The sequence below is a fragment of the Erpetoichthys calabaricus genome, chromosome 3 (assembly GCF_900747795.2).
Source record: "Erpetoichthys calabaricus chromosome 3, fErpCal1.3, whole genome shotgun sequence".
NCBI classification, from domain to species: Eukaryota; Metazoa; Chordata; class Cladistia; order Polypteriformes; family Polypteridae; genus Erpetoichthys; species Erpetoichthys calabaricus.
Window position 1 is genome coordinate 268516120 of NC_041396.2, and position 16778 is coordinate 268532897.

Here is a 16778-nt window from a genome sequence, read left to right on the forward strand (position 1 = left end):
CTCAGCAGTTTATTGTTGTTGCCTCACTTTCACCTTGCACGCCCAAAACACTTTTAATTTAATTTTCCATCCCATTCTTCTTCTGCAGCCCTCGCACAGTCAATCACAATAGAGACATACTTTTATAAATGTATACATAGATATACAGTACCTTTTGTTAATTTCCCCTTGGGATTAATAAAGTATCTATATATCTATCTATCTTTTAAAGTGAAATCTATAGATGCAGCTTTAAAACACAACTACACACTTTAAATATTAAATATGGAAATGTATATTAACTACATAAATTATTTAAATTATCAGTTTATTTGTAATATGTAACCCTACATTATGATAAAAATGTCTGTAAAGGCACTGCACATATTTGTCATTGAGGGGTTTACTGACGAAGAACTTAATCCTTTTTATCTATCTATCGTATAAACAGCACTGACAGCAGCGTGTTAGTGATCGGGACTTGCATCTCTTTGATGGTTCTTTACTGGGTCGTGCAGTTCCACACACAATGATTGCTTGACAAAGAACCATTTAATTCCTGGGAAGATATTTTACATATGAAATTTATTTATTTGTTTGTTTGTTTGTTTGTTTGTCTTTTGCTTTGTTCTTTAGTCTTTCAGAGGGTCCTAAGCTGTGAACAAAACAGGAATCTATAATGTAGACTATAGGCACGTAGCACAGTTGTCACAGATCAAGTAAACCTGCTTAGCCTCTGCTATTACTTGACTATGTAATTACATTTATATACCCAAAGAGCTTTACATAGACAGTGGAGAACCACCGATGTGAAGCACCCACCTTGCGACGACAGACTTTCTTGTGCCAGTATGCGCTCACCACACACATACATCTTTTATAACCACAGAGAGTCTAGACCTCGGTTTTACACGGCGCCAACTTTACAGCACAGCGTCCCAGTCGATACACTGGGGCATTGGTGTAAAGGATAAAGCAAAGGTGTAAAGGATAAAGCAAAGACACACTCAGAAGTAGGTTTCTAATTCAGTTTATTAACCCCATTCAACTACGTTCAACAGTCTGAGTTCTTCCAGGAAACTTTAATATGGATGGGTCTTTGGGGAATCAAAAATGGATGCCTTATGGCAAAGATTTGAAGAACCATTTTGACAACTTTATTTTTAGGAATACGGAAAGGGCCATACCACCTTGTTATATATTGAAGTGTAAATGTCTTTTTTAAACAGTACTTCTTAGTATTTTCACTTTATTTTATTTTATTCACATTGTTTTAAGTGCTCTTTCGTCTTCCGTTCGCTTATGGTGTGTCTTTGTCTCTGTTAAACACACTTCGGTGTTTTAAGAAGACGGCATGTAGCGGTACTATGAAAACCTTATACAGTAATTCAACTGTTCGAAAGCGGAGATAACATATACCGATTCTTTCCGTTGTAAGACTTACGACAAATTGACCGCATAGACTTTATCGCTGCAATAATTGGAAGAAAGGATAGCAGTACTATAATGTTTTTTCTATATTTATGCTTAATGTGGAGCGTAGGTCTACTCTATACCACACATTCGTTTTCAAATGATATTGCAATTATATGCATATTTAAAATCAAACTGATTCCACTTTAAGGGACATCTTGCTGTCTTCCGGAATACAGCTGTGAGATCTGACAGTTCTTCGAGGTGATATGTTAAACACCTTATGAACAGACACGAGTTGACACCTCACAGACAATTTGTTTGGGATGACATCAAAACAGTCGCGTGGAGAGCAGGCACACTTCACCCTTTGGCTTGGCGTGTCTTAAAGCGGATGTTTAAGTGTGTGAAAAAAAGCATGTGCGGTACCAAACGGCACAATAGGTTAGCATTACTCCAAATGTGTGAACATTCAGGATATCAATTACTGAAACTTCAAGTTAAAAATATAGAAATGCTTTAAAAGCTTGTTAAATACAAAAGATTCAATGCTTTCCTTAAATAACCCACCCTAGTTCGTTGCATTTATTTTCTTCGAGTTTAAATTGGATACCCTTGAACCTTCACGCGCTTAAATGAACTGCTTAAAAAACGTTGTTGTTTCGGAAGGAATTATTTCTCAACTGTAGTGTTACATTACTACTATAAAATGGAGGTTATAAGATTATTCCCACACTAAAAAGAAGAATCTGTGGCTTTAAACAACATTTTGGATGTGTACCGTTTGTGGGCTATAGAACGTTTCCATTTTTCATTTAAAGATGCAAGTTGACGCAGCCATTCACTAGTTTATAAGTCCGATTTTCTTGGTTGTAAAAAACTGCCGACGTTTTCGCCATTTACGAATGGGAAAAAAAGTATTCCGCTTAGAGTGAAGTAAAGTGCGCTTCTCTGTTATATTGATTATTCACAGCTGTTTTCATGTACGTGAGCATCATAATAGATCACTTCCCATGAGTTTTCCAACATTGTGCAGTGTCATTAACAAAATGTTACACAAGGCGAACTAGAAAAGAAATAAGATTACAGTAACCAATGTTACTTTTTCAATGATTTCACAATCGTAAGACGTGCCAATTAGTATTAGTTTCTAGACTCACTCTTAAAAATGTGAGTTCTGTAAAGGCATTTCAGTGGGTTGTTTGGTTCTTCGCAGAACCACTATGTGATTAAGAACCATTTAATTCTGAGAAGGGCTCTTTTTATATGATTTTAAAGGTATGCGGACAAACACAAATCTTGAATGCACAGTAGGCTATAAAACAAGAAAACGTGAACTAAGCCTGAGTTATTCTATATGCAGCAAAAGTCCTTTTAAAATCAGTAACTCATTAGTATTTGACAAATGTGGTATCATCAGTTCATGGTTATTTATCGAGTTTTTTAGGGATCTAAATACAAAAAGATTCTTAGATCCTTCAAGTGCATGGTTCTTTTGAGAACAAAAAATGGTTACCCTATGGCATTACTCTGAAGAAACACTTTGGCACCTTTATTTTTAAGAGTGTAGGCAAAACAGTCTATATACACTTATTATTATTATTATTATTATTATTATTATTATTATTATTATTATTATTATTATTATTATTATATAAATGTTCCCTTAATTTTTCTTTTCAATCTAAGCTTACGACACAGCTATTCGTTGTCAGGGACATCATATCATTCCATACAAAGACGATATAAGATCTGTTAACCTTCTGCCTATAGTATTTCAAGGCGTTTAATGTTTTTTTCCGCAGTAACGGCCATTTTCTGGCGAATTAATATCCGTGAACTGCGGTGCATCATGTTGAAATACTCACCGAACCGTCAAGGAACTTGACATAAATATTGTTCTAAGTTTTATGTTTAATGTTTAACTTTGTACAGAATGTGTCTTTCCGCTGGTTCAAATAATTAAGGAGGAGCAGAGTAAGTCACTGACTACAGTATACACTTAAATAAAATACATTCATACAACAGAGCTAACTTATTATACATGTAATATTAGCGTGACAGTTCTTACATTAACTAGTTTCAAGGAAAAAGTAAATATCTAAATTACAGTGTTTTACTTCGAAATTTAGTAGCACATAAACAACATTAGGGTTATCATAAATTTTTAAACCCACTCACTCCACAGTCGTGCAGTGATTTATACTGCTGTCTCATGAACCTGGACACTTCTGTATCCCATAAGGCACAGTTATTGTTCTGTGGAGGTTTAACGTTTTTTTTTTTCTTCCTCTTCATCCATATATTGACTGGTACTTCAGTATAGTCATTCCATCATTCAATAGACATTACATTCCTATCAAGTAAATATTTAATGTAAATCCGTTCTGTTTTTCTAAAAACAGACATTTCTAAAATGGGTTCACGTGTTTTAGAATGATAGCATTACTGAAAAATTGTTTTACCACCTCACGCACATCAGAGGAAATCTCCGATAAGAGACACACCTTTAAATAATCACATTCAAAATGGAAAGTCAAGCAAAGTTACACCCTTTACTGGCCAACTAAAAAGATTACAATATGCAAGCTTTAGATCTTGCTTGAAGAAGGGTCCTGAGCTGCATCGAAAGCTTGCATATTGGAATCTTTTTAGTTAGCCAGTAAAATGTGTAATTTTGTAGACTTCTCATTGCATCCATAATGGCTAACACGGTACAACATGGTACCTCATTAATAATGTATAGAACCTCATTGTGTGCAAATCACTACATTGGAGGATAGATAGATAGATAGATAGATAGATAGATAGATAGATAGATAGATAGATAGATAGATAGATAGATAGATAGATAGATAGATAGATAGATAGATAGATAGATAGATAGATAGATAGATAGATAGATAGATAGATAGATAGACTTGCACTGTGCTTTTATCACTCTTTACTTAATACTGTATTTATCAGTATGCTGCTGCTGGAGTATGTGAATTTCCCCTTGGGGATTGATAAAGTATCTATCTATCTATCTATCTATCTATCTATCTATCTATCTATCTATCTATCTATCTATCTATCTATCTATCTATCTATCTATCTATCTATCTATTTGATGGTATGATGGAACAAAGTTTACCGTTAAAAATAGTCTCAGAAAGCATCATATCCTGCAACAGCAAGAAACTGCAGACATTTGAATTGTATGTTCAACCTTGTTTATTCCCTTTTAAAATGTACCTGCACTTATTAAAATAAATACCTTCTCAGTTTAGCTATACTTTCAATCTTTGAGAAACAATATCCATTAAAATTTCTTAATATATATGTAAATATTTATCTTGCTAACATGGGTGTATACAGTATAATGACTTTAGCTGCACTCTTCAAATACTCTCTGTTCAAGTTAAGTTTTTAGGCTGGAGTGAAATAAGGAATCAGTGATGGAGAATGAATGAGCATACTTTACTGTTTAACACCTAAATATTTAGAGATATGCTGTCTATCGTTATTATTGACCTTATATTGTTGACACTGAATGTTTTCAGGTCTTCAAAAAAACTGATATGCACAATAGTCACCTTGTGTCAGCATATAGCAAAATTTTAAAGTATGTAATTGATCTAATAAGTTATTTACTATCACCTGACACTGTGAAAAAGTATTATTCTGTAGCTTAATCAATCTATTTAAAGAGATGATAGCTGACTGAACACATGCAGAATTGATTACAGTCAGCCATTCTCACCCTTATCGTTAGAGTCAAGACGACCACATAAAGTTTCAGTAAGCATCTAATTGCACGATTAAAGGAATTTTTTTGGACAGATCAGAAAAAAAAATTTTGTTGACATCTGTTAGTCTGCAAAAAGTTACAAAGTAATTTTGAAGGCTCAGAAAATCCATCAAACTACAGTGTCAGTCATATAAAACAAATGGAAAGTACTTGCAACAGTTGGATATCTTCCCAAAAATGGCAGAGCTGTCAACATTACTTCATGATTGTAATGTAAATCATTAAGGAAATTACAAAAGATCTTAAAAAAACACTCAGAGAATGTCAAGCTTCTCATACCTCAAGAAAGTTTGGTGTTTATGACTTCACAATCAAAAAACCACTATAGGCTTCATTGGAAAACACTGCTAATTAAAAAAGAACACAAATGCTCGTGGCTCTCTCACCAAGACGTACCCAAGATTTAAACCCTTTGTAAAAAAATGTTCCATGGATATGGACAGATGAGAAAAAAGTGGAACTTTTTCGGCAACATGAATCTGAATGTATCCAATGTAAAGCAAACACAGCAACTGTCAGTACGAATGTAATAGTAATAGTCAATGTGGCGGTGGCAGTATGATGCTGTTGATATTTTGTTCTTTCTGGATCCGGATGAAGTGTTGTATTGAATGACCTATGAATTGTGGTCTGTATCATGAAATGCTTAAGGAATGAGTTGAGGATGAAGCATAGTTAACTATGCAGCAAGAGAATGAATCAAAGCACACAGAAGAATGTCCACATTAGCCTTGAGGGAAAAAAGAAAATTTTTAATTTTTGTATGGTCAAGTCAAAGCCAAAGTCCTTACCCATCAGAAATGCTTTGCAGGGTCTGAAACAAGCAGTTAATTTTTGAAAACCTACCCGTGTTTCTGATATGAATCAGTTTTAGGACAGACTAATATTGAATTATGTGAAGCATTTGGTGTAAAGATGGCACATGTGGCTATTGAGTGTAAGCAGACAAATAATTTTCCACACAATACATGCAACTCTGGCCATATTTCATTCTGATATCCAACAATACAAAAACCATCCTGATAGCTGAACTGTTTCCCTGGGAAGACAGGCTGGCTACATCTCAACTACAAAAGAAAGCCATCGGGACTTGATCCATGAGGTTCTTGCAAAAGGATGGCACGCGGCATTAATCCCCATCGAACTTGATTGCTGTGGATTTTCAGCAACATCAGTGGACTTTTTATTTACAGAAGTTTGGGCTGAAATCCAAACAGCAGAAGAAAGCAACCAGGGAGATTGTCTTGGAGGCTGAGACCTGCGGAAGGTGTTTATGGCTGACTGATAAACCTAGTAGCACTAAATTAGTTTTCCACAGTTCCATGTAGCATAGCATCTTTCATGTTTGCTTTACTTAAATGTTGATTCACTAAATTACACAACTAATCAAATATTATTTTTTCACTCAGGTACCTTTTCAGCATGTGCAATATGTGCAATATTACATTTGGCAGAACACAAGAAGACGGAATTATAAGAAGAGGACAACTTTTTCCAAAGCAATGTATACACATTCTGAAATCTGTTAACTCCACTTAAAGATACACTTTTAAACATTATCATTCTTTAAGGGCACTTTTATTTTCCTGGGTTGTGTGGTTCCTTGTAGAACCCATCCGTTTCATTGGGAAGGGTTCTCTGCATATGACGTTGGTTCTTTGTGCTTTGAAAAACTTCCTATATGTACAAAAAACTGAAAATTTTAATGTATAGTGGGTTGCCTAGCAGGACACTAGCAGATTAAGAAAACCTGGACTTAGCCTGTGTTATTTTATTCAACTAAAGTCCTTTTAATATCATTACCCATTGGTATTTCACAAAGGAACCTGTTAGGAATCTAAATAAATAAAGGTTCTTCCTGGAACATTCATGTGTATGGGTCATTTGGGGACCAAAAATGGCTCCCCTATGGCAGGGGTGGGTAAAGTCATTCCTGGAGGGCCGCAGTGGCTGCGGGTTTTTGTTCCAATCCAGTTGCTTAATTAGAAAACAATCCTTGCCAATAATTACATTTCATGGCCTGTTAGTGCTTTAACTCTGCTATGTCAAGTCATTCTCATATCCTAGATTTTTTTTTCCATTATAAGGATATCATCCAAATACTTTGAAGTGTAAAATGGATGGGTAATTCTCAATCCTTCACTTTGTTCTCTTCTCTTTCCTTCCAAGTATTTAATTAAACCAACTAGTGCACGATAAATACACACAGGTGTAAAGGGCAACAAGCAAAATTGATAACTGCTGGTTTCTTTTGTCATTTGCATCTTATTGCTAATAAGGAGCAATTAAAAACCGAGAATGCAGCTGTTTAAGACTTAAATAAGCAATAAGGGTTCAAAATTTTAACGAGGGAGATAAATAAAATGAAACAGAAGTGTTTCTAGAGCAATAAGTGCTTCTTATTAAGCAATTGGGTTGGAACAAAAACCTGCAGCCACTGCAGCCCTCCAGGAATGACTTTGCCCACCCCTGCCCTATGGCATCGCTCTGATGAACTACTCTGGCACATTTTTAAAGTGTGCATGGCGCACTTTCAGGTAGTGGCCACTCACCACACAACAGGGGTAAGATAATAAGAACATCACATTTACCAACAGGAAATACCACGCACACATGCATAGAACGTGCAGACACCATACTCGACAACAACTGCACGCGGGTTCTGAATCCATTCTGATCGGTTAACCGCAGCGATGGTAATTGTTTTTATTACATTACAGAAGTATTGCATTGTAATGAAACTTTATGTATTAAATGTTTACATTTTCTGCGGTGGCGGCATGGTGGCGCAGTGGGTAGCGCTGCTGCCTCGCAGTTGGGAGACCTGGGGACTCGGGTTCAATTCCCGGGTCCTCCCTGCGTGGAGTTTGCATGTTCTCCCCGTGTCTGCGTGGGTTTCCTCCGGGCACTCCGGTTTCCTCCCACAGTCCAAAGACATGCAGGTTAGGTGGATTGGCAATTCTACATTGGCCCTAGTGTGTGCTTGGTGTGTTTGTGTGTGTCCTGCGGTGGGTTGGCACCCTGCCCGGGATTGTTTCCTGCCTTGTGCCCTGTGTTGGCTGGGATTGGCTCCAGCAGACCCCCGTGACCCTGTGTTCGGATTCAGCGGGTTGGAAAATGGATGGATGGATGGATGTTTACATTTTTAATTTTCTTTCCCGTTTATGTGATTAAGCCTGAAATAATATTTTTATGAGCAGCACAGTCAAGTTGATATTTGCTGTGATGCTTTAAATACATTTTTTCACCCGTAAAGAACTGGGTTTTAATGTGCTTCTAAACTAGCCGATTTCAGTAAGAAAGCAGTCCTATTTTAAATTAAACTTATGTGCATGAAGTGCTGAATTGCCACACCCCACGCTGCAGTCTGATTAATTCAACACGTGGCAGGAGTATCGGGTTTCAAAACTGTGGTTGCTTCTCGTTTTGGTGAAAAAAAACTTTACAAGTGTAGCACGTGTCTTTTTGATTTTTTCTACCCTCCCACAATACCATAATTCCATATTTAAGGTACATGCATGGCCATATTACATTTCTCCCTAATGATTTATTTAGATACATTCTATTTACAGCTTTTGCTTTTTTTCTCCCGAGTTTTAATATTAATTAATCTCTCAAATAAATGCTATTGTCCAAACATGAAATGTGAATAGTAAGCATTTTACAAGTGATAAGAAAGCAATAAAATGTACGCAAGGAGAAGAGAAATTTGTTAACCTGAATTTCACAAAAGACTAAAAAGCAAAGAGAAAAGTTTTCCCACGGGAAAATGGAAAATGTGCAAAAAAAACTCACTATAAGTAAAATCGAGGTCGGCGGTTTGTAAAAGGTTGTACGACAAACCTGATAATAAGTACGAAAGAAAGAAAGAAAGAAAGAAAGAAAGAAAGAAAGAAAGAAAGAAAGAAAGAAAGAAAGAAAGAAAGAAAGAAAGAAAATACAAAAGGCAGGCAACATTATAAATGACAAGATCAGCATTTTTAAACATTTTTGTTCGCATAGTAACCACGAACGTAGTAAATTAGATCCTTTAAAATGAATACCCGGTCGTCTATGCCACAGCCAGAAGCTACTAGTGTGTTCGATCACAAATATCAGGAATTACCATCTTTGATGGTCAAATAGAGGTTGTGAGTTCAAACCCCGCTACTGACACTGTGTGACCATTGGCAAGTCAGTTGACCTGTCTGTGCCCCAAGGGGAAAACCAAATGAATGACCAATTGCATCATAAATGTTGTAAGTCTCCTTGTAAATGTAATTCAAGCTGGCAAGACTTAGCCGGTGACTGCGGAATAACGCATTGATATACTGTGTATTACACGTGACGAGCAGACTTGATGCAGCAGAACGAAGAGACATTTTAAAACATTCTCCATGCATAAATTATTTATTTCCGGACCTTCAAATGTCTGTGCACGGACCTGCAAGTTCGTGGTGTAAATACACACAATAGCAGTTTACTATAGCAGTTACAAAATAGCAGTCTATCACAAGTTTAGCAATTTTGTACATCAGCTGTAAATCAAAAACATATCACTAAAAAGTCCTAAGAGGTTTTTCTCTTAATAAAAGGACTACAACTTCTGTCATGAAAAAGCTATTCTATTAAAGTGTGTAAAGTATCTGAGCGATTGATATCCTGTGCAAATAAATGTAAGGTTTATGTATTCATTGAGAGCTTTGCAGATGCGGGAGGAAGCAGATTTTCAGTAAATGAAAAAAGAAACCAACATCTGCCTTTAATCCGACTTTTAACTTCTATAGGGGTCTTCAATTGTTAAATGCCTTGTAAAGAAGTACAATTCTTCTAAGCAATTAATCCGCGTTTTGGCTCATTGGTATGGATTAGTCTCGGCATTATCGCCGTTTACAAATTTAAACCCATATTGTCTGCATTATTGTTTCCCTTAAAAGACAAATAAATTGCACTTTTTGATCCGTTGCATAACGCTAACTAATACCGTACATCGTTCCATTTTTGTTCATACTATCTTTAAAGAATACAATGTGATTAACATTGCGTAGCTGTTTGCAATCGTATTTAAAAGATCACAGATATTTTTCCTCAATCTTGAATTTCCTTCGACTTTTTTATTAATGCGAGTAAAACAAATGTTTAAATATGAATTATACTATGAATAAACTTTCACATAAATCACGTTACACAAAAATGAAAACAAGAATACTCTTTAACGGTTTTAGTGCCTCCGTTTTTTAATTTGTGAAAGATGTAAAAGAACGTTTTAGTATGAAAAGTTCAAAATAGAGTGCCTTGTTGGTGAAAATGCACACTTCTTTGACGTTCTGGACTCAGGTTTGTGTTTCCTAAGCAAAATTCTGTACATACATTTATAATCTGGAATCATGGATAAACAAAAATGGCACCTGGTAGTTATTGGGTTGCATTTAAATTATGCCGCGGTCGCCCTCTGATTCCAAATGCCTATACATTCTTTTTTAAATAAAAACATCTTCACGCCGCAAAGAAAAAAAAAGAATGGCTTCCACTATTATATCATAATCCATGATGTATATAAGTACAGATCACTGTTATACGTTTGCTAAAAAAAAGATGGCAATCGGTATGAGAATGACTTTTACAATAAAAAAATAACATTGAATTTTTAGAGGTGCGCGCGTCGTGCGTTATTGTGATTAGTAAAATACAGAACTCTGATTGATTGGAGTGTCTTCGATGGGCGGAGCGTTGAAGCTGGTCTAGGCGGGTGGGCGTTACTGTTCTATAAGTATCCAGGACTCTACTTTCCCGTAGTTGTTGGATTTTTGTTGGATAGCAGTGTTGTTACAGTCCTTACTATTTTCTGCCATGAAACCAGCGGAGCTTCAAGAATCAAAAAGGGTAACTTTTCCTTTACATACAAACTGTGGATATACAACTCGTCAATAATTCATTATCAGTGTAACTTACAGTTGCTTTATTTTCTCATTCGTAGGTTTCCAAACCACTTATGGAAAAACGAAGACGTGACCGAATTAACCAAAGCTTGGAGACATTACGTTTGTTGCTTCTCGAAAATACAAATAATGAAGTAGGTTGAAACTTTGCATTTTGGTCCATGTTTATATTTGTTATAGAAGTAGTTCTATGAAAATATACTCTCTCGGAGTTTTTATCTTATGGTACTTATCGTATTCAGGCCTTATATGCCTAACATTAATGCTACGTTTGTTGATCTGTAAATTGCTTGTTACAGACTGAATCACAGTTTAGATGATGTAAGAGCTCCCGTCTTACTTCGTGTATGCTAATTAACAGATGCTGCCCAGACATGATAATTGGCAAGACGTGTTTATGTTCTGTATAAAATGTCAGAGATACGAACTACTTACAATAAAAAATCATATTTTTTTACTCAGTTGCTCTGTTATTTATTTGCTTTATACCCTTTCTTTTCCCTATTTACAGAAACTCAGAAACCCGAAAGTAGAGAAAGCAGAAATTTTGGAGAGCGCTGTTTTGTTTCTGAAATCAGAACTGGAAAGTGGTGACCTGAAGAATTCAAAAAACGAGGTAACTGCGACCCTGGAGATGACCAAACCCAATACGTCAAAGTACCTGCAGAGTTATGACGAAGGATTCAGGTCATGCCTGGAGACAGCCAGCGGTTTTATTAACACTAAAATTTCTCAAAATAGTGAAGAGAGCGAAGCTCACATCAGAGAGAGCTTACAACTCTGCGCGGATCGAATTCGCCTTAAAGCATCTCTTCAGCACCGACATAACCCTACTGATCAGGTTTACAAATCCACACAATTACATCAAAGAGAAAACTGCCACACTCGGCATAAAGTCAAAGCCTTTCACGAGAATCCTGGAAATCACCAAAAAAGAGTCAAGTCTGAAACACAGAGTGCGAATCGACACCCTAAAGTACCCTCTTACCAACATACTGCAAAAGCAACCACAACTCACAATCAAAAGGACATAACAAAGAGGGACGGTGTGGCTAAGCCACCTACCACCTGTAATAGCTTCGTCTGGAGGCCATGGCCATAGGAAAAGAATTCAGCTTTCATTAAATAAAGAAGCGCATTTGTGAATGATCCAAATTGTAACGAACTTTAGCGGGAATGGAAAAAAACACTTTGGATTGTTTGTTGTTTTTGTAATCTTTTATATTAAAATGGAAATTACCGACGATTGTATTTTTTACATTAAAAAATGCATATTGTTCTTATACGGTTTTTTCTGTATGATATAGTGTAAAGTATTATTTTTGGCAACATGCAACTGTGAAAAGAATTTTTTTTAAATAGAATCTGGCTCTTATGTGTTACAAAAATGAGAGGGCAATGCAAGATGTATTTGCCACTGTTCAGCAAAAAAGACTGTTGTAACATACAATTGAATATTGTTTTTGGTTATGCTGTCCTATAAAGTAGAAAGTATTACCCTTTATTTTGCTAAACTATATTTACTGTATAGTCTGACTTAATATCTTTCGTGTGCACGGCATATTTCACAAAATAAGGATTTATTCAACAGGTATAAATTGGTCAAAAGTAAAATGGTAGACTGTGTAATTACTTGTTTTACTTTAATCGAATGTGTTTTGTGCGTCAGTGCAAATAGATATTTAACTTTGTTCCCGCTTTAAACCTGGTAAATAAATCGATAAACTAATTTTCTGAGTATGGAATTGTAATTAAGTTACTAAAATCATGTAATTACTATTCTCCCAAGTGAAGTGCTAGTAAAGCGTGTGCTTCTGAAGTGCACACTGATTAGATATTTAGAATAAAACACAAAGTGTTTTATATGTAAGTGTGTGGGTGTGTGTGTGTGTTTTCTTTTTCTTTTTTTAGTTTCATTTTGACTGCAAGGATGAAAATGGTTCTTTAGCACAAATAAGTTATTGCGATCTTAACTGTATGTGGACAATGAGCAAAGATGAAGTGCACGTACTTCTTTTATATTCAGAAATGCACAGACACTTCAGATAAAGCGTTAAACCCAAATAAGAAGCGACACTCGTATATGTGTATTGTATTTTTGTAAGTTGTGTCAGAAGGCATGCTGCGAGCAGCATGAACCTTGAAGATGGTAATTAGCATGTGAATGATGCTGCCACAGTGTCGCACTGTAGCAATTTTTACTATAGACAGCACAAGTGATATTTAACGTTTAGAGTTATGTCATTTTGTACTGCTGCTTGCACTTATAAATGCGTACATGTTTCAGGTTAGTTATTAGATGGACTTTCTGATTCAAATGCATGTGTTTCCCAGGATGTACAGTGTTCTTTCTGGTCGTTGTTGTGTTTTAGGTATGAAACGTTACAAAAATGTGTTTACAATTATTATAAGAACATGTCTCATATTAAAAATGACTATTATGTGAAAAATATGTCATCGACTGTGTTTATTAATTTTATTCAGTTGAGTCTTGCAGGACTTTTTGCCCTTTGGCTGTTTCCGGAACTATCGTGCTGCCGTGCACTGCCACAGGTCACCATGACCCTTATTTGACTAAAGAGGGTTTGGGATTATGTTATGTTATGTTACGCATCATCCCTAAAAGATTGATTTAGGTCGAATTTTAACGAAAGGTTCACACAAAAAAACTTTGCCCTAGAAAAATAGATATGGGAACGTCAGTAATTAATTGCATATTTGCATCAGCCTTTTCAGTGGGCAAAAGAGACTCCATTTATTGGTCGTGTTTTGTCTTTTATGGAGTAAGAATTGGATTAGGAGTAACGAATGTTAATAAATTGATTTAGATGTACAGTATACCAATTTTGTTATAAATGGCTGAGCTTCCTCTTGGAACCTTTTTAAAGTAAACATTTGTGGGTCAACTTGAATGGCGATCTAAAAATGGGTTTGGAGTGTGTTGGATGTATGTGGAACATTAATATTAAAATGTTCAAAAACTATATTTTCTAGTGTTTAAGTATATTGAATTTCCACATTTGCTCTCAGGAGTATTACAGGTCGTTTTTTTTTCCTAACAAATAAGTGTGAAATGGAGACTATTCATTTGACCTGTACCACCTTCAGCTATCCCTTTTGTACAATCTTTCACTCCACGTGTGGGTACACTTACGGACCTGACAACTTGCTATTTCATTTGTTAACTGAAGGTAACATATATACTCTTGGTAATACATTATCAACATAACAACTGGATACAGAATAATGAATTCTGCTAGGTCTTCCTTCTATTATTGCAAACGTGTATGCAATGCAGATGTTTTGACATTTTAAACGATAAATCGTTTTATATGGTGCATTCGATAAAAAAGATTTAAAAACAATTAAATAAGAAGCAAAGCAAAACATGCATATATTTATTTGTTTTTATGTTTCCTGTGTTTTTTTTCAATTATGGCGATCGCGAAATTTCAGAAAAACATTCAAGTTCCAATCTTCATTAAAAACACTTTTTGATAACTTTTAACGACTGCTATTAACATTATAGGTCATCTTCGATTTGACTAAATAGCAGTAGAACAACTTTACATGAGATATTGTAATTATCTTAACCTTGGCCGCCCTCTACTGAAACACTATTTGAGACCCCAGAAAGAAAAGCGGTAGTCTTGGATGTTGCCATATTCTCAATAATAAAGGTGCAGAGTGGTTCTTCAGAGCAATGCCATATGTGCAACCATTTTTGGGTCCCAAAAGACTCATCCACCGGTTCCAGAAAGAACATTTATTTATTTTGACAGGCTCCCTAAATAACCATGAAAAAGCTCATGATTTTAAAAGGACTACTGCAGAATACGTATGTAACACGGGCAAAATCGAAGTTTTCTTAAGCTGTACAAGGAATTTCTTAACCAATTAAATATTTCATATTTTTTACATATTTGTCAAAAAACAAAGAACCAACTTCATATAAGAACCATTCACAGAAAGAAATTGTGCTTATCGAGCAATAGTTATATGAGCAACCACACAACACAGTAAAGAATAATAAAATGCCATTAAAGAATCATTATTATTATTGCATCCGCAAACTGGTTTTCAATTCGGGTCACTGTTTCTATTCAGTTTATGCAGAGTCGCCATGTCCCCGTGGATTTTTAGCTTTGCGATTTTCTTTCCATGTTCCAGAGACACAAATTCATTTATAACTCTAAGCAATCCCCAATTAAGAGGTGCGTGGTTATGTCCTGCTGTTGTGTTGTTCGCTGTTGCACCCACGGCTCCTGGAATTGGTCCTGGAACAGGGGAAACTAGATTTTGATTAATATCTAAATTGATCAATGATGAATGTGAGGCTTTATACAATTTTTCAGTGAAGGGTGTCAATTAATTAGTTCGAATCTACTTTTATCAAGTTTGGTTTGAGTTGCTATTAGAAAGAAGTGTGATGAGTTTTGATTGTTAAAAACACTGATGGAAAACATAACCTGAGAAAATATTGAGGTCATTTGAAGTCTCGAAGTGATCATTTGAAAGCAGTGGATGTTACTGCCCTCAGACATAAGATGCATCAAGAAACTAGGCCAGTTTCCACATTTTTTATTGTGAAGTATTGTTTTTTTAACGTCTTAATTCATGTAATTGCAATGAATTAGTACTTGCAGAAAACCGAATTAACACCTAACTTATAAATGTATGAGGGTTCCAATTTGACCCCTTTAAGTAAAAGTATATTTTAACGAAAGATGATGGAACAAAAAGTAAGATTCTGCAGTGAAAAGTGTTACTAAACTATTCATCCCTGAACCAAACAATGAATTTTCTATCCTGCGAATGAGGATAGGGCAAAACTGCTCAATGCCATGACTTATTCTTATATTTAGCACTTTCATTAAAACATGTTAATACGCAATATACTTTAAATGGTATTCAATATATATAAATATCTAGACATACAAAGCATATGTTATTTTTTAATAACCAAGGTGAACATTGTTCTAAATACTATACTGATGAAATAAGAAAAAGGACGCAACCAGAAAATAAAAGAAAACACACCCAAAAATAACCTAATATATAAGCTCATGGCTGCAGGTAACCATCCAGCCTCTCAAAGGACTGTCCACCAATCCTTCAAGGCGCAGTCCAAGTAGATTTTAGTAACTCTGGCAAAACTATGAAACAGGTTTGAGGACAGGTCTGCAGTTGATTATACAGTAACATTTCCACAGCTACAATACAGATTAAACAGACGCATGCAGGAACGTTGTGCCTATTCAACGTCATTAATTTATCTGATGTCTGCATTTATATTGGACGCACATATATCAGCTTTCAGGCCTGGCTAAACGTAAACAGAAAATAGCTCCAGGATCTATAAAAAATGTGCTAATTTCTTTAATCTCAGTGCCAGGTAATAATGTTACTGCACGCTTGAAGGAATCTGAGATAATGTGTGTAAATTTAAAAGTTTAAACAATTATTTTCAAAGAGATATCATTTAAGAAATACTATTTTCTTGCACTATCGTTTGTTTATGTCATCGATGGAAAACATGCTTTTTAGTATGGTTTGGCAGAGTCACATCCAATCCGCAATATTTTATAACTTTTATTATTAACGCCGTCCATCGTTATGCTCAATTGCTTAACATTTAGGTGGCCGAAACAAAGTCGCAAAGATAAAACTAGGAA